Source organism: Chenopodium album, chromosome 4 (assembly GCF_948465745.1).
Source record: "Chenopodium album chromosome 4, dcCheAlbu1.1, whole genome shotgun sequence".
NCBI lineage: Eukaryota > Viridiplantae > Streptophyta > Magnoliopsida > Caryophyllales > Amaranthaceae > Chenopodium > Chenopodium album.
The window spans coordinates 37,903,016-37,926,524 of NC_137837.1; the positions used below are offsets into that span (position 1 = coordinate 37,903,016).

At 37.5% G+C, this 23,509-nt stretch overlaps 1 non-coding gene across 1 annotated transcript; it reads left to right on the plus strand.

Annotated features, from left to right (window-relative positions):
* Positions 1-22,949: 22,949 nt before the first annotated feature.
* LOC145629677 (small nucleolar RNA R71) lies at positions 22,950-23,055 on the plus strand. Its single transcript, XR_014111834.1, has one exon. It is a non-coding gene; the product is annotated as a small nucleolar RNA R71 (small nucleolar RNA).
* The last annotated feature ends 454 nt before the right edge of the window (positions 23,056-23,509 follow it).

Genomic DNA, 23,509 nt, shown 5'->3' on the forward strand with positions numbered 1-23,509 from the left:
GATTTTAATCTGTTTAACTCGGAATTAGCTGCTTAATCGTATTAAGAAGAGGATTCCGCGTGGGAAGCGCATTTTAATTCTGACTTAGCGCAGGACGACAAGGTTGTCGCTAGCGCTAACAGCTGTTGCCTGGCGTTGCTTCTGTCATCTGGCGCTAACAGGAGGTTTTTTTATTCCGATTATGACATGATTTGATTCCGAGCTATTTTTTCTATAAATAGGGTTCGTATCTCCCCGTTTTTATTCATTCACAATCATTATTTCCCATATTTCTCTCTCTCTCTAAAAGCTAAAAGATTTCTCTCTCTGTAGGGAATATTTCAAGCATTACCCCTAGCTTGAACCCCACCGTGATCATACACTTAAGCATGGTGGCGTCCAAAGGGAAAGAATATAGAGAAAAAGAGTCGCCAACAAGTTTTAGGAACTTATAAACCATTCACGAGGTGAATGTTACACCCCTTAACGATCCAGGAGATCCTTAACTCCAATAGGTCTGGAACCATGACTGGTAGTTCGGGGATGAAGGTACAAATCGAACCTAAAAGAAATTGAACCTGCCTAATAATAGGCCTCTAATTTATTCTGATTGTATTCATGTGCACTTTCTGACTAACATGCAAACAATAGGATTAAACCTAAACCTGTTTATCTATGTTGGTTGAATATTAATGCACAAATAAATCTATTATTAGCCATCACTTGAATTATAATCATATTAACCCTAAACAAGATTATTAATTATCTTATTAACCGTGATTACAAGTACCAACTCCCTTTAAACATGCATAAAAGGCGTGATCAAGCAATAACAATAAATATCAAGCAACATAATAAATCAAAATCATAATAAATCATAAAAATAATAATAACAATCATAATCATGTTAAAGCATAATAATAATAAGATCCTAGGCATGATACTAACAAGATTAATAACAAACCCTAGCATGTCACTAAATAAAAATCAAATATATAGTCCTAACATGATATAAACATGCTATTAGGAAAGAAAATAGAAAGCATCATAATAATCATTATTGTCATATTTGATATTAGAATTATAGTTATTACTCTAAACATAATACTAGGAATCATTGTTGTCATTCAAAACATCAAGCATCCTAACATGATACTAGGAATCATAATAACAACCTAGAAATGATTTCTATATCATAATATCAATAAAATCAATTAAAGCACTTACTTGGATGCCTCGTACCTCTTTCTAATAACAAAATACATGCGTTAGTAACTTCAAGGAAAATATAAAATCAAAGAATTAAATTAAATAATTGAAATAAAAAATTAAGAAAGTTTAGACTAGATTTGGGACCAAACACTCAGAAATTAAAACCTTTCACGTCTAGGGAGAAGACAACTTCGAATTTGGCTAGGTGTTTCTAGATCTTGTGAATGCGGAATTTAGTATGCAAAAGCTAGAGAGAGAGAGAAATCTTGAAAACTAGAGAGAACAAGAAAAATAATTGTTGTTGATCCTTCAAAATGGAGGTTTTAAGAGGCTATTTATACAGAAAATAAGCCAGACGGATAAAAAAATGAATCAGAGTTTTGAAAAGAATTAAACAACCTAGCGCCAGACGCCAGACGCCAGACATTAGCGCCAGACGCTAAGGCTAGCGCCAGACGCCTAGCCTTAGCGCCAGGCGCTAATGCTGTCGTCAGGCTCTAGAAACAGTTTTCACGCGTTTTCTTAATTTTGATAAAATTTAGCCGTATAGAAGGGCAAAGTCGTATTTTCCTTAAGAACACTTCTTTTATTCTGATTAAAACTATAAAAAGTCAACCAAAGTCAATTTATCAATGCTAATTAAATTAGGAATGAAAAGAACCTTCTAGAAGAATTTAGAAGACTAAAATCAAATTTAATTGCATTAGGAATGATAAATCAATATTAGGCCCTCCTCTAGATCATTGGGCCGCATATAAATATCAAACCGGGTCCAATTTAGTAATTTGGCCATAACTTCCTCATTATTCATTGGAATTGGGCTTATAATATATCGTTGGAAAGGTCTTTTCAAGCCCTATCCAACTATTCTATTATTGGACCCTTTCCATGTACCAAACCAAACTGGATTGGATGTTTTCTTAAAATAGGTTTTCAAAAATAGAGAGAAAGAAAAGAATTAAAAACTAACCGCAACACTAGACTTTCCACACTTTCACCTCATTCGATTATGATTCGACGTGAAAGGTACTCATCACCAGGTTTTGTTTTGGGGAGACACAAATGGGTGTCTACACTCTCTCTATTCATTTTCTAAACCTTACCTCACAAAATTCCATATTCATTAGTTCTAGACACACCTAGCCAAGTTCGATGTTGCCTTCGCCTTAGACATGAAAGGTTGATACTTTATGAGGGTTTGGTCCCAAATACCTATTTCAATTATTTAATTTAATTATTTATTATTTTCCTTGAAGTTACTAACGCGTGTATTTTGTTATTAGAAAGAGATACGAGGCATCCAAATAAGTGATTTAATTACTTTAATTATTGATCTTTTGATATAGAAATCATGCTTAGGTTATTTTGTTGATTCGTGGTATCATGTTAGGATGTTTTATTTCTTCCTAGTGTCATGTTTAGGATTAACTAATATTTCTGATATTATTTTGATGCTTCCGATTTCTTTCCTAATATCATGTTAGTATCATGTTAGGGCTAAAGCATTGATATTTAATGTTTAGTGACATGCTAGGGTTTGTTATTCATCATGTTAGTATCATGCATAGGATCTTGCATGCTAATATTATTATGCTTTGATGAGATTATGATGATGATTGTGATTATTATGTTGCTTGATATATATATTATTTATTGTTATTGCTTGATCACGCCTTTTATGCATGTTTAAAGGGAATTTGTACTTGTAATCACGCTTAATAAGGTAATTAATAATCTTGTTTAGGCTAATATGATTATAATTCAAGTGATCGCTAATAATAGATTTGTTTGTGCATTAATATTCAACCAAAATAGATAAACAGGTTTAGGGTTAACTTCATGATTGTATGTTAGTCAAAAAGCGCACATGAATACCAGAATAATAAAGTAGAGGCCTATTTTTAGGGCAGATTCAATCTCTTTTAGGTTAGATTTGTACCTTTATCCCAGAACTTGCAGTCATGGTTCCCGAAGTATTGAAGTTAACGATCTCATGGATCGTGAAGGGGTGTAAACTTCACCCCGTGAACAGTTTACAAGTTCCTAAAAATTATTGGCGACTCTTTGCACTAGCTTCCTTCCCGTTGGACGCCACCATACTTAAGTGTATGATCACAGTGGGACTCAAGTGTGGGATGCTTGAAATATTCCCTACAGTTTTTTAACGACTCCACTAGGGAGAATTTCTATTTTAATTCCTAAAATTTATTTTGGCAATGATTTAGAATGAGTGGATGAGACTCGAAAAGTTATGAGTATTTCATGTGTGTAATTTTGATTAACATTATTGGCATAAGCATAAAAAGGTTTGCATTGGAAGACCACATGTAATGTGTAAAAAACATAGGACTTTTACACGTAGAAAATTAGGGGAATATCTTTCACAACTTAAGTCGAAATAACGCTACGAAAAAAACTGGAAAATTTAAGAACAGAAAGCGGTCGAGGCATGTAGGAATTAGCGCTGAGAAAACAGCGTCATCACCAAGCGATGGCTCTATCGCCTGGCGATAGTAATTGTCGTCTGTTGATAGTGGCATCGTCTGGCGACAGACACTGTTTTCTCGCGCTAAATTCTTCCAACACCGAGCCTGAAATCTACCTTCTTGTTTCGACTAGTTTTCTAGTATTGTTAGCTCGTTTTTACTTCCTGATTGAGTTTTTCCATTTTTTCTGAAACCCATATGTGTTCTACATATAACCATAACCCTTTGGGATTCACGCTCCATCTACCCAATCGAGCACTCTTGGTAACGAAGGGTACATCCGAGTTTGTTAAATTCACCAAACCATGGAAGCGAGTTTAACTCGTAGGGTCCCATCCACTCGTGCCAACCCTTCCAAAGGTAAGGCTTCTGCGCGGTTATCCAGACTCATAACCATGGACCCTTTTTTACTAACCCATATCCTAAACTTTAGAAAACTAAAGCCATGGTTAGGTTCCAAACTCATTGCATCATATTGTGACTATTTGCCTACTTGTGCATCATTTGTTTGTGCATCACCAATATGCTTTTTCACTAATCGTTTGTTTTACTTGTGAATGAGTCTAAATTAATTCATTAATGACTAAAGGACTTTGCTAAATTAATTAATGGTTAAAGTCTAAATAAATTGATCAAATTTGACTTATTACGACGTTAGGTTTGTTCCTTTAAAGTAAAATACTAGAAACAGTCCCAGACTAATGTTCTAGCAATGGCACAGAGGTTTAGACTGTAGAGCCACACACTAGTTATTAGCACCAGGCGACAATGTTGTCGTCTGGTGCTGATCCTTAGCGTTTGGCGACAATCCATATTTTTGCTCGAGTCTTCACAGCGAGTCTAACTAATCAATTTGCTTAAACGATTTAATCTGTTTGTTAATAACAGTTTTCATGTTTAGTCCTTAGTTGAGTCTAGGCACATAGTCCCATGGTCTCACATAAGAGTCAAAGCATGTCATTCACAATCACTATTAAAGCACACACTTAATATGTATGTCACATTTTGACCATGTCTAGAGAGTCTTGTATGCGCGTATTTTCCGTCATTTTATTAGGGGGTAAGTCGGATATAAATCCTCCAATTAAACCATACTTGTTTGAACCCCTACTTGATTCCTAAAAAATTCACCCTATTTTTGCTTTTTTGTTTTTAAAACCAATATAGTCAAAGACAATTTGAGTCAAGTCATTGACACAAATAAATGGTTTAATTTACAGCACTTAGTTAAGAAAGCAAGGGCGATTAATCAAGGACAACACCTTTGTTCAAGTAATCCTTTTTGACAAACCAATCAGTCAGAAAAGAAAAGCTAAGAAGATAATGACAACTCAAGAAGAAGTCAACAATCTTAGGAAGGATGTGGCCAACTTAACAAATTAATGAAGACTATGGCTCTTCGGATTACTGACCCTGTGAAGCAATAAAAGATGGAGCTCATGTAAGAAAGCTTGAGCAAACTCCTCAACGACTATAGATTCTAGGGAATTAGCTCACAAGGGGTCCTAGTGGACAAGGAACTTCTTCCGCAGAATTTCAATGCCAATGTCATCCCTAGGTTCAAGGCAACAGACAATCCTTTCTTCCATCTAAGGGCTATTGAGACCATAATGAATATTAAGGGCATAGATAGGAAAGTCTTTCATTCGTTATTTTCTCTATCTCTTGAAACCGTTTGTCAATAATGGTTCTTTTTCCTTGACAAAGAGAAAACCTCTACTTGGGATGCCATTGTAAACGCTTTCATTGATAGGTATAAATGTAATATTCAAGTTAAAACTGATCATATGGAACTTGAGATACTTAAACAAAAAGAGAATGAAGGTTTTACTTCTTTCTTTAATAAGTGGAAGGAAACTTCTACTAAGATGATTGAAGTACCTACTGAAAAAGAATATGTGAGATTGTTCATAAAGAATCTCCAGGAAATGTATTCCAAACATCTCAAGTACCAAAGCAACTTGAATACTTTCAAGGCCGTTTATGACATTGGAATTAATATTGAAGACGACCTTGCAAAGCAAAATGCCGCTAACACTAGCTCCAACAGTGGTCTGAAAGGAAAGAAGAACGACAATCCTTCTTCTTCCAAAACCACCCACACAAATAATGTTAGCACCTTTAATCTGAATGAAATCCTCTCCATGAACAATCAAAGACAAAAGAAACCATTTAGGAGAAACTTTACTCCAATTGGTATGAGTTATGACATCGCATTTGACCATCTTCATGCAAAAGGTCTTATAACTCCTATTGGACCATTTGGGGACCCACCAGTCAAAAGGAGAACGGCTAATTGGAACCCCAATGCACACTGCAAATACCATCAAGGTCGGGGCCATCTTACTGAGAATTGTTGGAATCTAAAGGAAGCTATCAAAGACTTGATTGATAACAATATACTCCCAGTGCCTCCTGCAAGAAAGAAGCCAAGCATCAACAGTGCACCACTTTCTGACTCCTTGGCTATTTCTGATGAGGAAAGTTGTGTTGATCCCTCATTTTTAATCAAACCAGTCGAAGAAACTCATACCCTTGAAGAAGAAGAAGAAATATTTTTCGATGCCATGGGTGATTGGTCCCCAATTCAACAACCGACCACTAAAGAAGATGTGTTGCTCTTCATATATACAATGGGAAAAACAATAGACATGTGTTGAAAAGTTCTTGAATGCACAAAGCAAGAACAACGTAAACATGTCAATGAAGATGTGACACCTATAAAGACTACTAAGAAGAAGCCATTTTCTCTTCAAGTAGTCGAAACACCCAAAAGGAGCAATAAGTCCTACACTCCAATTGGGACCACATATGTGAATATGTTCAAAATGCTCTCCGAGAGTTGAAAGAATAAACCTCTCGAACTGAGACCATTTGAATCACTAAAGAGGTTGGACATATTCTACTGTCCATATCATCAATAAGGGGGACACACTATAGAACATTGTATTAAATTCAAGTATTTGCTGATTGATAATAAAAAGTTAGTCTAAATTCCTCAAGAGAAAGATGCTACCATCAATGGAGTTTTGGACAGGAGGAAACCCCACTCTCCACAATATATATCCAGTGGACGATGTTTGGGATGAAGCAGAAACACCAATAGACGTTCTCACAAGATCCGGGAGAATGCAACCTTCCATTACCGTGCAACAACCTATTCCTACAACTCAACAAGTTCCCATACCCATCATAGAAGACAACGATATTGTCAAACAATTAAAGAAGACTAAGGTCGAGATAAATGTATGGAGACTTTTAGTTACATCCCATCAACATAGGGTGGTAGTGGTGAATGCTTTAGATAAAATAGGAATAGATTCTGAAACCACTCCTGAGGGGTTGACTAACTTTCTAACGAGTGATCTTCCTAGTCCCATCAAATTGATCACCTTTTCTGACAAGGACCTACCTCCAGAGGGTGACAAACATAGCAAGGCCTTAAATATGACGGTAATCTGTAAGAGGATGAATGTCCCAGTGACTCTTGTAGGTAATGGATCAGCAATTAATGTATGTCCACTTCGAACTGCAAGAATGTTGGGAATAAGGGATGAAGACTTGTCTCCGTCTACACAGGGAATAAGAGCCTATTATAACACTCGCCGTTAAGCCCTTGGAACCATCACCATGAATGTAACGGCAGGAGTCATATAACATGCTACTACTTTCCAAGTAGTAGACATTAAAGCATCCTTCAATTTATTGTTGGGACGCCCTTGGCTTCACGACCTAAAGGCCGTCCCTTCATCCCTTCATCAACAAGTGAAGGCTATAGTTGGAAGAATTCCTATCACAATCGATGCTTTACTAATGAGAATCAAGGCCATCGAGAATCCAATCATTAATGTGGAGCACGATGAAGATGACGAAGATTTGTGGGGCTTCAACGAAGAAGTATCCTTAATAGAGGAGGATGAAAGGACCCCTCTTCACTATAACGTCCACTCCAATATGACAGTAAATGCTATCCTTAGAAATCAGGGACACTTCCGTGGAATGACTCTTGGAAAGAAGACAGGGATAGGAAAGAAAATGGGACTACATAGCCTCCCTAAATTGGACACTTTCGGACTTGGTTTTGAACCGACTCTAGAAGACCTTAAGTGAGCCCGGGAAAAAGCAAATGCACGTAGGAACGCTTGTACCCAAAAGAAAGCAATTCCAATGGATCATTATCCTCTCACCCTAAATGGACAATTCATGAGAGAGGGAGAGGATTATCCAAGTCATGAATTTTCGGAACCCTTTGTCAAGAATGGGATAAGACAACCTGGGTTTGAAACCTTCTTGGATTGTAACTTTCTAGATGATGTCCCAACTCCTATCCATAAGGAGAAAGCACCTTTATGCTTGACTTTAATGTCATGGGACTTCTCTTTGGGCACGAGAAGAATGAGCCAACTTATACTGAAGATGATTCCTTGCTCATTCAATCGGTACTACAAAGTGATAGCTTTGACCCTTCTAAGCTTATCACTCCAGCAGAGGGTCTAGTTCAAGGATAGCAAAAGACCGTGAAGGAGACTAATCCAAGTGGAAGAAAGATCTTCATAACAACAGGACAAGGACCAATGTTCGAAGAGTCGTCTGAGTCAGAGTTTGAGTCAGAGTCTTCCCCTATTGAGTCTTCTAAGTCCTTAGCTATAGTACCTTATCCCAGTTTTTCTGTTTTAGCACCTTCTCCTAGAATATTTAGTAATCAAGTCTTAGCAGACATATCTTTATTTGATGTAATGGTTTCTGAGTTCAATAATATGTCTTCATTTGCTTACTCCTCGTGTCATTCTTTAACCCAAGATGGCGAGTATTGCTTAACTAACAATGAAAATGACAAAGAAATAATTAAAGAAATGGAAACACTTGAACACAAAACACCGGTAATTAAAGATACTGAAACAGTTGATATCTCAAAAGATCCAATAATTAAAAGAGAAGTTAAAATCGGACTAACACTTAATAGCCGATTTAATTAATCTACTAAAAGAGTTTATCGATGTATTCACTTGGTCATATGAAGATATGCCAGGAATTAATAGAGAAATAGCTCAACACACAATACCACTATTCCAGGAATGAAACCTGTAAAACAATAGTTACGTCGAATGAAACCCGACGTAGCTCTTTAAATAAAAGAAGTACAAAAGCAGATAACTGCAGGTTTTATCAGGGTATCCAAATAATCTAAATGGGTTGCAAATGTGGTCCCAGTTCCAAAGAAGGATGGAAGGTTAAGAATGTGTGTCGACTATCGAGATCTAAATAAGGCAAGTCCAAAGGGCGACTTTCCTTTACCACACATTGATATTCTAGTAGATAAGACAACGAACCACGCACTTTTCTCATTTATGGATGGATATGCGGGGTATAACCAGATTCTCATGGCAGAACAAGACATGGAGAAGACAACGTTCATAACACCTTGGGCACTTACTGTTACACTGTAATGCCATTCGGGTTGAAAAACGCGGGTGCCACTTACCAACGAGAATCGATTGCCTTACTCCATGATATGATGCACAAGGAAGTTGAAGTCTATATAGATGACATGATCGTAAAATTAAAGGATTGCCCAGGGCATTTAGTATCCTTAAGAAAATTCTTTAAAAGGCTAAAAAAATACAACATGAGGTTGAACCCATCCAAGTGTGCTTTTGGAGTCACCTCAGGAAAACTCTTGGGATACGTTATTAGCTTTAGAGGAATAGAGATAGACCCAACTAAGATCAAGGTGATCATGTCAATGCCACCGCCCAAAACCGAAAAACAAATTCGGGAATTCATTGGTTGGTTGCAATACATAAGTAGGTTCATATCTAAATTTACAACAATATGTGAACCAATAATAAAAAAGCTCAAGAAAAATGTGCCAGTAATATGGGACGGCGAGTGTTAAAAATCCTTTAAAAGGATCAAAGCCTATCTCGTTAATCCTCCTGTATTAGCACCAACACTCCCAGGAATCCCTCTTAGGTTGCACCTAACAATCACCAAAGAGACAATGGGGGCTATGCTCGCACAAGAAGTAGAAGGAAAAGAGAATGCCATCTACTATCTAAGTAAAAAGATGCTCGAGTATGGAATACGCTATACAGCACTTGAGATATTGTGACTCGCGTTAGTGTGGGCCACAACCAAGTTAAGACATTACATGCTCGTTCACACAGTTTTTGTAGTATCTCGAATGGATCCACTTAAATATCTTTTCGAGAAATCTACACTAAATAGGCGAATATCAAGATGGATAGTCAATTTAGCCCAATTTGATGTAAGATTCATGCCTCAAAAGGCTATTAAAGGATCTGTGGTTTCGGACTTCTTAGTGGAATTTCGAATAGAATATTCGACGCCAATACATGAAAATGACTTTCCAGACGAAGACTTGATGGTCACAGAAGATGATACTTGGACTCTACACTTCGACACAGCCTCAAACCAAAAGGGATGTGGTGTAGGAGTGTTATTGGTATCACCTAAAGAAGAACATATTCCAATCTCCATACAGCTAGATTTCGACGTTACCAACAACGTTGCAGAATATGAAGCATGTGAGGTAGGCCTCAAAACAACATTGGCATTGGGAGTAAAGAAACTTTAAATATTCGGAGATTCTTCATTTATCATAAACCAAATTTCCAAAAGATGGAAAGTAAGGAGTGAAAGCTTTGCCCCTTACCAAACCTACTTAGAAACGCTCACGAATCAACTAGAAAAGGTAGAGTACACATATCTACCTAGAGAGGAAAATCAATTTACTGATGCCTTGGCAAGACTAGCCTCAATGGTTAGAATTCCCACGGAAATTGAGCAAATGCCTTTAACGATAGAAAATAGGCACAAACCGGTTTATGTTTAAGCTATAGAGGATGATGAAGTGGTCCAAGAAGAAGAAGAAGAAGAAGAATAAGAAGAAGAAGAAGAAGAAGAAGAAGAAGAAGAAGAAGAAGAAGAAGAACCTTGGTATACAGACATCCTCAACTATGTCACAAAAGGAGAATATCCACCCTATGTTGACAAAAGAGCAAAACGAGACTTAAGACTCTTGGCTTCCCAATATGTGCTCATAACCGATGAGTTACACAAAAGGGTACCTAATGTTCGATCTCTTCTATGGGTAGGAAAAAAGGAAGCCCAAAGAGCTATGAGAATAGTAATAAAGGAGTATGTGGAACACATGTAAATGGCAAAATGCTAGTCCAAAGATAATGCGCGAAGAGTATTATTGGACTACCATGAATAGGGACTATCATCAATATGTCAAAAGATTCCCTAAATGCGAAATATACGCTAACTTACATTATGTTCCTCCATCTCTCCTCTACACCTATACATCACCATGACCTTTCTCAACACGAGGAATAGATATTATTGGAAAAATTACTCCTCCAGGAACAGGAGGCCATGAATACATATTAGAAGTAATCGACTACTTCACTAACTGGTTGAAGCATAATCATATGCAAAACTCACTGCAAAGCATGTAGCACTCTTTATTGAAAGAAACATTATTTGCTGATATAGAGTCCCACATGAAATGATAAGTGATAATGGAACTCACTTTCAAGCAGAATGTGAAGAATTGCTACAAAAGTATGGCATTCAACATCATCAGCCTTCTCCATACAAACCTCAAGCAAATGGTGCAGTAGAAACAGCTAATAAAAATTTAAAGACTATCATCGAGAAGATGATAGAAAATTACAAGGATTGGATTGACAAGCTCCACTTTGCTCTGTGGGGTTATTGCACGTCAATTCACTCATCAATAGGAAATACGCTATTTTCCTTAGTTTATGGAATGGATGCCGTATAACCTGTAGAACTAGAAATACCTTCCTTACGCATCGCATTGGAAAGTGTAAGGAGGGTGATCCCATCGTAAGGGGTGCTCTCCTTAAATGCTCTTGTCCACTTAAAAGCCTAGGAATTTACACTTTTTAAGGTGTAGTAGGATTTAAATTCCTGACTGTTTGGGGGACCTTGAATTAGAATTGATTCTATCATTACGCTTTTTGTAAGAAACAAGTAGGAGTTGCCAATGAGTTTTAGGAAAAACTTATAAACCTCGTTCATGCCTTTCTTTCATGTGGAATTCAGGGAATAATTAGCACAAACCATAAGTTTACCCATTCCCAAAATTGTCTATAAACAAGAAATGAGTTCGGGAGCGAGGGTACTAAAATAACGTTCCTTTTAGAGGGGAATCGTTATCCTAGCCCTAGTACGACCTCTACTAGCTCTTCCTTTTTTACAATTTCATCACCAAACAATATATGCAACGTGATACCTAAAACTATGTTAGTTGATTTTATTTACAAACATTAATTCACGTAGGAATTACATCGTAATGTCGTTATTCTTATTTAATTAAATTCGTGAAAAAAACAAGAAAATAAAAAAGATTCGCCTTGGCTTAAAGTGATCAAACAACAATTATTTAATTCAATTCTAATCTTTATTTAACGCAAGATACTATGTGGAATTGATTAATTAATTATTTTAAAGTTGATCAAACAACACTAATTAATTAATTAAAGTCCTTTTAAACAAGAAAATAAAGGTGATTTAACTAAGTGCTCGGGAATTTACCACTTCTCTTTGCTAGATCTTCATTTAGAACACTTATTGACTCCTTCTTGTTGGGGAACCTCCACCGTAGTAACAAAGTATTGAAAGGGTGAGTGTTTAGGAAAAGAGGGCTAGGTTGTACAAGTTCACAAGTTATTTCTCCAGAGTTTTAGGTTAATTTCTGTCTGTTTAAGCCTCGGTTTAAGCTCGTATTTATAGGGAATGATTAGGTTTAGGTTTTGAGCATTCTACCGCAGCAGGTGTCGCGCGCAAAAGATTAAGTCACGCTCGGCATCCCAGCGCAAGTGGTAGAGTTGCGCTGCTATGTGCAGCACAACTAGTTGTCTTGCGAGCGACTTTATGGCAAGATTCGATTTTATATTTTTCGTATAATTTCGAATAATTCTGAATCTTCCGCAGCGCAACTCATGAGGTTGCGCTGGGTATCGCGCGCAACTGAATTAGTTGCGCGCGGCAACCCAGCACGACTCTTTGAGATACGCGCGGCTTTTCCAGCGACAACACTAATATTTAACCTAGGCGCTCCTAAATCCGTCATTATTAGGCTTTAAGTACGGGCTTAAGCCTAATTATGATCAGGTTTAGTTAATTGGACCTTTGTTTTGGCTTTTTCTTTAATTTGGGCTAGTCTTTTGTGTTTTGTGGCTTAACTAGTTATCCATAAGTATTATTCACTTCGATCCAACACGAAGATGGTTTTATTTATCGTCATTGCACTTCCTGTCGGGACAGGAGGCCAAAAGTAGATGTCTACAGTTAGCCCCCACTTTAATCGAGTCTAGAATAGACGATGATAAAAGTAGTCAAGGAAATAAATCCAAGACTCATTCTGCGAAGTTCCCTAAGGATAGAGAATCTTTCAGTAATGTTTAAGGATGTCGAAACAATCCTTGGTTCGCTAAGTGTTTGAAATAAGTAGCTATTAAGGCTAGAAAAAGTCCTTCCTAGTCTTAACGTGCTAAAGAATCTAGATTGATCCTTTGCAATTGTAGAACGCTTTTACAAGTAAAAGTGTTCTGGGTGATGTCAGGTCATGAGAGGAGATCGATTTTAAAAGGATTAAAGGGGAAGATTTCCTCTCAATCGTGTCATCATTGGTCTAATGTCCCTCGATATGTCATTGAAACTTTAGCCTGACTTTAACAAAGTAAAAGATGAAAAAGGGTTTTCGGTAATAGAGCCGAAACGGTCCAGTATTCGAGCCAGGTCCGGTATTCGAGCCAAAAGTCCACAAGATAGAAATACATGTCTCAGTAGTGGAGGCATATATCCAAATTCAGTGAGAGGGAAGAAAGTAAGAAACTCTCTCATCAGTTTTGTCCACAAGATGAGTACACGTGTCTCAGGACTGGGGACACGTGACTACATGGGCGCGACATCATCTCGTCGCTTCTTTATACAGGGGATGAATTCGACATCCTAACTGTCCGGTAAGTTAGTAAGCGCACTAACTACCGTATCCATTCAAGAAATGCTTGTTCTTGAAGGTTCGGCGCGCCTGTAGACTCGTTGAGCTAACGCCTACAGTAATTCTCTACCTTTTAGTCCCGAGAGGTAGATCTCGTAAAGCTTGGGCTGAGTGAAATTTTACGCAACACCTACGCCATACGATATGCCATTTGCATTTTTACGTTGCATGAAAACGCCTTCCTTTTTGTTTTGGACGTGAAAAAATAAGAAAACCCGGACATTTGTAACGCCAGTACAGTAAAATGACAAACCTGTCTATGGGTGCTTTTACGTAAAGCACCACCACAGAACGTCTTAAGGCACTCTTACAAAAAATGTTCAAAATGTATGCTTAGGGAAGGCACAGAGCACGTTGTGCATGCAATATGATGCAAAAAAAACCAACAAAAAAGAAAACAAACTACAATATGCAAAGCAATTTAAAAATATTTTGATGATTTGCGCGTCATTACGTCTAATAACGAGCAAAAACCGTTAAAAATAATGATCAAACGGATCAAAATCAAAATCCCGGTCTTTTAGTGACCAGTATCTGCGCGCAACTCAGAAGGTCGCGCTGGCCATGCGCGCGCATCTTTCTGAGTTGCGCTGGTATGTCACGCGCAACAGCTTCAGTTGCGCGCGACATTTATGTCAGTAAAGTGAAAATCGCAGTCGCGATTTTTCACTTCACCCTTTCTCCTTCCTTCGCCATTTTTGACTCTTTCTCTCTTTAGGAAGCTCAGTTTTTCGTGATTCTTGAAGATAAAGGATGCAAATTTTGTCCTCAATTCATATTTGCCGTAATCCAATGTAAGTTTTTTTTTGCTAAAGTTAGTTCTTTTTCTGCTGAATTCTAACGATTTTCGAATCGTTAAACCCCAAATTTCAAATTTGGGGGTTTTTTATTCGGCTTATTTTTGTTGAAATTGTTTACTCTATGTTGTTATGCTATGTTTAAGGAGTGTTTTGCAACAAATTTCATGAAAAATGGTTAAGTATTGAACCTTGTATGAGCATTTTTTTGTTCAAGTTCGTTCTTGTTTTTTTTTTCGAATTTTTGCTTGATTTTATTGTTTTTTCTTGCCCATTTTGGTTATAATTTCTGATTATGAAGTATATTATAGTGATGGAACTATTATTACTTTCATAATTCATTTTTGTGGATTTTGAATTGTTGAAAAATGGCGCGAAGCATACTTGTAGACACCTATTTGTGTCTCCCCAAAACCAAACCCGGTGATGAGTACCTTTCGCGTTGAATCATAATCGAATGAAGTGAAAGTGTGGAAAGTCTAGTGTTGCGGATAGTTTTAATTTCTTTTCTTTCTCTCTGTTTTTGAAAATCTATTTTAAGAAAATAGCAAATTCAGTTTGGTTTGGTCCATAGCAAGGGTCCAATAATGGTATAGTTAGATGGGGTTTGAAAAAACCTTTCCAACGATATATTATAAGACCAATTCCGATGAATAATGAGGAAGTTATGGCCAAAATACTAAACTAGGCCCAAACCGGATTTTACCTACGACCCAATGATCATGTGGAGGGTCCAAAGGTCTAATCCTATTCCTAAACTAATTAGGATTAATTAGAAGCTTCTATAAGTTTCTAAAAGATCTTAATTATCCTTTTTGAAAAGATAAAATTAAAGAATTTGAGTTAAATAAAAACTTTCCTTTTCTTAAATCCTAATTCTATTCGAATTTAAAGATGTTCAAAGACAGTCAGATTTTATTTTTGTGCCTCATAATTTATCCAAATTTTATTTGGTTGGATAGATCTTGAAATAATTTTTCCAATGATATGTTATAATATTAAATCCAATCTATAACGAAAAAGATATGAATGAGATACAAAACTCTATCCAAAACTGACACCGTCCCACTATTTCGGCCATATATTTTTATCTACAAAAGATTTTAATCCGATTCTAATTGGGTTGCAAAGTAGACTTCAATAGATTTCCAACGATATATCATATGCCTTATTTGGACCTCTAGATAAAAAAATATGATAAAAACAAAATCCACAAAAACTGTTGTCTATCGAGTTTTATTTCGATTCGATTCGAATCAGATTCTTTTCTTATTCTTCGACCCTCTTTTTTCTCTATAAATAGAGGTCATATATCCCCTTTTTCAATCATCAACAACTATCAATAATCATTAACTCTATAGTTTTCTAATTCTCTCTGACCAACTCTAATCAAGAATTTCTTGATTCTCTCTCTCTTTCTAGCCTAGCCTTTTACAAACACAATTCCTCATACATTAGCACTAGACACACCTAGCATAGTTTGAAGTTGCATTCGCCCTAGACATGAAAGGTTTTAATTTATGAGGGTTTGGTCCCAAATCTCTCTTTCAATTATTTAATTTAATTGTTGTTTTATTATTTTCTTTGAAGTAACTAACGTGTGTATTTTGTTATTAGAAAGAGATACAAGGCATCCAAGTAAGTGCTTTAATTGATTTATTGTTATTATGATATAGAAATCATGTTTAGGTTATTATTATTATTCCTAATGTCATGTTAGGCTGTTTTGATCTTCCTAGTATCATGTTTAGGGTAACAACTATAATTTCTAATATCAAATATGACAATTGTGTTTCCTGCGATGCTTCCTATTTTCTTCCTAATATCATGTTAGTATCATGTTAGGGTTAAAGCTTTAATCTTTAATGTTTAGTGACATGCTAGAATTTGTTATTAATCTTATTAGTATCATGCCTAGGATCTTGCTATTATTATGCTTTAACATGATTATTATAAGTATGATTATTATGATGATTGTTATAATTGTTATAATTTATTATTATTATTATTATTATTATTATTATTATTATTATTATTATTATTATTATTATTATTATTATTATTATTATTATTATTATTATTGTTATATATAATTTGATTATTATGTTGCTTGATTTTTATTGTTATTGCTTAATCACACTTTTTATGCATGTTTAAAGGGAATTTGGTACTTGTAATCACGCTTAATAAGATAATTAATAATCTTGTTAGGGTTAATATTATTATAATTCACGTGATCGCCAATAATAGATTTATTTGTGCATTAATATTCAACCAACATAGATTAAACAGGTTTAGGATAAACCTATTGATTGCATGTTAGTAAGAAAGCGCACATGAATATGATCAGAATAAAGTAGAGGCCTATTATTAGGGCAGGTTCAATCTCTTTTAGGTTGGATTTGTACCTTCATCCCCGAACTACCAGTCATGGTTCCAGACCTATTGGAGTTGATGATATCCTGGATCGTTAAGGGGTGTAATCTTCACCTCGTGAACGGTTTACAAGTTCCTAAAACTTGTTGGCGACTCTTTTGCTCTATCTTCTTTCCCTTTGGAAGCCAGCGTACTTAAGTGTATGATCACAGTGGGGTTCAAGTTTGGGGTAATGCTTGAAATATTCCCTATAATACTCTTAACTTATTTTTTCCATATTCGAACTTCAAAATTGTTTGGTAGACGATAATTATGTTTATATTACTGTTATTCGTCTAGAATTAGTTGATTCTTTGAGATTTTGGAATACAATACCTTGAATGCTTAGTTGAAACTGGTATAGGATGGCTTTTATGGGTGTCAAAAGCCCCCATTTACTGAGTTTAACTGCAGGTATCGTAGCCCCCAAGTATGGGTGGCATTCGATTTTCGTGTTTTGCCCTATCGGTAGCCGTTATGCTGTCAAAATGGGTCTAGGATATGTATATTAGTTTAGTTTAGGAAATAAAATAAACTAATTAAAGAAATTTTATCCGTCATAGCATGGACTCGCCTCCGTTTGTCGATGCTGAGGAGGTTCTCGTTGGTCCGGACGAGGCGGTTCGCCCTTGGAAAAGGGTGACCCGTCCTCAAGAGGAGGTTCGAAAGCGACGTGTCGCGGCCGATCGACGTTGCCAGGAGGAGGTGGTTTGGGAGGCTCCTCCTAACTTGGACCCTAGGGTCCTTAAGTGGGACCCAGACCACCTTCGATCAGAGGGTGGCGCGGCATCGTGAGTTTTTCGCGCTTTCGTTTCATTCTCTTTTCCTTTGTTTCTTCTCCTTTTTAAACCATAACCGTTTTTGTTTTTTATTTTTATTTAGAGTGAGCCTAGAATGCGTTTGTACGGCTCTGGTGACATGCGAGCCCGTTTTGAGAGCTTGCCCGAGGTGGCAAAGGAGATTGTAGCACTTTCTGGGATTGACTCCCAGCTGGCGGCTCTTCGGGATTTATCGAGCCAGTCTGCATCGTCACCTTTCCTCCGTGGATTGCTCTTCTACCAAGTGATGCTTTGCTCTTATGCTTGTTTGTTGTTAGACCTTTATAGATATTGTGTCTTACTTGCATAATAGCTCCCCTCCAAACCAACTTGATGCACTAAGAACTCGTGGTTCGGACCCGCCTGTGCCCGCCTTGAATTATCGGCCGTCACAAGCCCCGACCACCCGCACTCCATCGCCCAAATAGACGCGAGTGCTCCTTGAATAAATTGCCCGCTTGTGCTGCTTTTTGCTCACAAGCCCCTCTTCCGCTCAAGGCTTGCATTCTTGCCGTCAAAAGGCTAGAGCGCGCTGCACGTTTCGGGGTCCAAACTCTCGGACCGTGATAGTTTTTTGGTGGGATTCCACCAACAATTTCCACTTTCCATGGGGAGAAATGACGGTTACCCCTTTCGTTTTCTCTATGATTACGGGTTTTCCTTTCGGAGGCGAGCCTGTAGTTATAGAGCTCGTTAAGGGGTCAGACAAGAGATTACGTGACCTTGTGGGGGACCGTCTTGCGTCGGCCCTTCACGTGTACGCGCAATCTTGTCCGTACTCGGTTCTTGCTGACAAGTTGTCGGCTGACGAACTTGACCGACAGTGTACACCTGAGCAGCTGGCTCGGATATACATTGCCCACGTTCTTTCCGTCACCATCTTGAGTGATCGAGGAGAGCGTTTCGCCATTGGGTTACTTATTTGGCTCAGCGATTTGGGGCAAGTAGGTGACCTGAGTTGGGCGGAGGTGTCGTATGCCCGTATGCTTACGGCTATGGGCAAGGCGACCTGGGTCATGGATTCTGCGGCATCTACTGAGGTGCCTCGGATCTCGCTTACGTGGCATGGTCGTATCCTTGAGGTATGTGTTTTAAGATTTTTTCGGTTATTACTTTTGCCTTTTCCTTTAGGCTTATCTTTTCTTGGTTTCAGGCTTGGGATACTCGTACCTACCTTTCTTAGCCCCCAGGGTGCTTGGGGCTGCTCGTTTTCCTATCGGCCATCGATTGGTTGCTATTAAGAGGAGACGAGCTACTTCTATTGGCGACTTTCGCCAGAGGATCATTTCGACGAGTCGTGCGTCGGTGAGTATTCCAACTACATGCGCTCTTTTCGTTTTTTGATTTTATTCATTTTCTAACGTTTTTTTCATGTGGTTGTGTTTTATAGATCGATCTCCGTCCTTGGAGTTTGATCGTCGGAGTCCTGAGCCTATTCGTTCTGGCATGGTTCATTGTCGTTTCCGGGCCCTCTACACGAGACTCTCGGTGTTCCAAAGGACCGACACTTGGTTTTTAGGCGAGCATGTTCTCTGGCATCTTTCGTCCGAGGAGCCTTTGGTTCCTGCGGATCCCCCGATCCGGATGCTGCGTCCGGATCTGCTGTCTACCGAGGATCTAGCTCAGGCGATCCTTGGTTATCCAGCGGAGTAGATGGTGCTGTCGGAGGCTTGTATCCGGCTTTTATAGCATCCAGGCTGACTCTTTTTCCGACTTTTATTCCGGTTAGTACTCTTAACTCTTTTTTTTTTTTTTTCCGTGTTTCTATTTATTTTTCGGAACTTTGACCCTTTTATCGTTTTTTGTCACATCTATTTTTAGCGGGACGAGTTAGGTGGTATGGTGCCTTCTACAGCGGAGATCACGTACACTGATGTTGTCGGATCGGTAATTCGTGAGACCCTTCCAGCAGTCGAGGATGACGAGGGGATACTGTTCGTACCTGAGACGGTTGAGTCGGTATGTCTTTTATGTATATGTAATTAAATATTTCTATTTATTTTTTGTTTCATATACATTTGTTTACTAACTGTCCTTGTATTCTTGGAACAGGTTCCGCGGGAGACCGTGAATGGCATGGTGAGGACTTTACGCCCTTTCCGAGCTGCTTATCGGAGAGCCCTCGTGACTTTATCATGCCGTGATCATCGGATGATCGCGGTAAGTTTTATTTCTTTTTTCTTTGCTACGAAGTTATTACATTTCATGTATTAATATTCGTTTTGGATTTTGCAGGATGTGCAGCAATCGTCTAGTAGTCGCCGAGCACCCCCTCTTGTACACATTTTACTATATTTTTTAGGAAACTGATGTATATTTATTATTTTTTTTGTATATATGACACATTTGTAAATATATGTCATTATTATTTTTTGTTTCCATGTGTACATTATAATTAATGCAAAAAATTTTCGAGGGAGGGAATGGGTTCCCGACTTACCCCCCTCGAAAAAATAAACAAACTCGAAAAAGAAGGCGAAAAGAAGGAAAAAGAGAAAAGAAATTAAGAAAATAAAAAAGAAAATAAAGAAGTAGGAAAAATAATAATAAAGAAAATAAAAAGAAAAAGAAAGTAGGAAAATAATAAGGAAAAAAAAGAAAATAAAAAGAAAATAAGAAAATAATAAAAGAAAATAAAAAGAAAATAAGAAAGTAGGCAAGAAAAGGGACACAAAGTGTTAGAAGGCAAGCGTATGATCCATCTTAAGATCTCTTGAAGATTCCGTCATTATATGAGCCAAGATACGGAAATAAACCCAACTTACATGTCGCGTCAGGAGAGACGCGCGCAACTGCGTGAGTTGCGCGCGGCTATTGCGTGCATGTAAATCAGTTGCGCGCAACTCATGAGTTGCGTGCGCCACTGTAGGGAATAATTTCAAGCGTTAACCCCCTAGCTTGAACCCCACTGTGATCACACACTAAAGTACGGTGGTGTCCAAAAGGGAAGAAGATAGAGCAAAAGAGTCACCAACAAGTTTTAGGAACTTGTAAACCGTTCACAGGGTGAAGGTTACACCCCTTAACGATCCAAGAGATCGTCAACTCCATAAGGTCTTGAACTAAATAGGGTTCGGGGATGAAGTTACAAATCCAACCTAAAAGAGATTGAACCTGCCCTAATAACAGGCCTCTACTTTATTCTGATCGTATTCATGTGCGTTTTCTGACTAACATACAATCAATAGGATTAACCCTAAACCTGTTTATCTATGTTGGTTGAATATTAATGCACAAACAAATCTAGTATTGGCGATCACTTGAATTATAACCATATTAACCCTAAACAAGATTATTAATTATCTTATATAAGCGTGATTACAAGTACTAATTCCCTTTAAACATGCATAAAAGGCGTGATCAAGCAATAACAATATATAATCAAGCAACATAATAATAATCAAAATAATAAAATTATAATCATAACAATCATAATTAAAAATAATCATCATAACAATAATTATAACAATTATAATCATAAATTATAAAAAATAATCATAATAATGTTAAAGCATAATAATAGCAAGATCCTAGGCATGATACTAACAAGATTAATAACAAACCCTAGCATGTCACTAAGCAAATAAAAATCAAATCTTTAACCCTAACATGATACTAACAATCATAAATATTAGGAAGAACATAGGAAGCATCATACTTTTAATCATACTTGATATTAAAGTTACCCTAGACATGATACTAGGAATCAAACTAACAATCTAAGCATGATTTCTATATCATAACATCAATAAAAACCATTAAAGTACTTACTTTGATGCCTCGTACCTCTTTCTAATAACAAAATACACACGTTAGTAACTTCAAGGAAAATAATAATCAACAATTAAATTAAATAATTGAAAGAGAGATTTGGGACCAAACCCTCAGAAATTAAACCTTTCACGTCTAGAGCGAAAGCAACTTCGAATATGGCTAGGTGTTTCTAGATCTAATGAATGCAAAATTTTTATATTTGAGAGAAGCTAGTTTAGAAAAGAGAGAGAGAGAGAGAGAGTAATCAAGAGAATCTTGATGAGAGTTGGTGAATTAAAACGGAGTTTTTAGCACGTTATTTATAAAGAAAATCAGCCAAAATGATAAAATATCAAAACAGAGGCTGGCGCAAACAAAACTGAATTAGCGCCAACGCTGGCCATTGGCGCCAACACTAGTGCCAGGCGCCAATGCTGGCGCTAGGCGTCAAGCGTAGCGCTAAGCGCTACAGCTGGCGTTTGGCGCTGATTCAGAAAATCACGCGTTTTCTTAAAATCAGATAAAAATTGCCGTACAGGAGGATAAAATCGTATTTCCCTAAAAAATGCTCTTTGATTTTAATTAAAACTCTGAAAAGTCAACAAAAGTCAATTTATCAATGCTAATTGAATTAGGAATGAAAAGAACTTTCTAGAAGAATCTAGAAGACTCAAACCATTCCTAATTGCATTAGGAATGAAAATCTATATTAGGCTCTCCCCTAGATAATTGGGCCGCATATAAGGCTCAAACCGGGCCCAGTTTAGTAAATTGGCCATAACTTCCTCAATATTCATCGGAATTAGGCTTATAATATATCGTTGGAAAGCTCTTGTCAAGCCCCATCCAACTACACTACTATTGGACCCATATCATGGACCAACCAAACTGTATTGGCTGTTTTCTTAAAATAAGTTTTCAAAAACAGAGAGAAGAGAAAAGAAATTTTATCAAAATCATCACCACATTCCGGAGAAGCATGAGGGAAATTAAAAGAGTCATTATCATAAGATCCACATGCATCACAAAACAAGCAACCACTAGGCATATTATTTGAAGAGGGAGGGGTTTGAGAGTTAGAAAGATTACCTCTCCCCTTAAATTGGGAGGGAAGATTCGAAGCTTGAAAAGAAGAAGAGCTTTCCAATTTGGCCTTGATTGCGGTCATTTCTTTTCCCAAGTTTGTCATTTGTGAGGATAGGTTGTTGATCTCATTAAGATGGTCTATAGAGTACACAGAAGAGCCACTCTTGCTAGTTAAGTCCCTCTCACCATCTTGCCAATCTCTATAGTACTTCACCAAATCCTCAATAATGTCCACCACTTCTTCCTCCATCATATTCCTAATGGAACCTTCGGCTCCCCCATTAAGGCATGGTTTGCCTTGAGGACTTAGGCCACCATAGAAATTAGAATGACTTGATAGGTTGGAATTCCGTGGTGGGGACACTCCCTTTGGTACTCTTTATACCTCTCCCATGCTTCGTAAAGGCTTTCATTAGATCTTTGCTTGAACCCTTAAATCAAAGCTCTAGCCTCCGTCGTTTTCTTTTCTGGGTAAAACCGGGAAAAGAATTCCTTGGTGACTTCGTCCCATGTTCCTAAGGAGTTTGGCTTTACCTCCTTATCCAACCACTCCAAGGCCCGGCCTATGAGAGAAAAGGGAAATAACTTTAGCCGGATGAACTCTTGAGAAACTTCGTTTACTTTGATACACTGCAATACTTTTCGAACTCCTTGAGATGGTTCAAAGGAATCTTATTCTTAGCTATGCTATATTGTATCCTTTCGATTAAGGCGATCATAGCCGGCCTAATTTTTAAATCATTCGCCGGTGTTGTAGGTGGAGCAATTCCACCCTCAAACTTGTACGCACCGGGAATTCCCAATTCTTTCAAAGCAACTCTTGGTTGTTCTCCCATGTTTAGTTCTTCTTCAAATCCTTCTTCGCTTGAGGAACTAAACTCCAAGGATCAACTAGCAATTATTCTC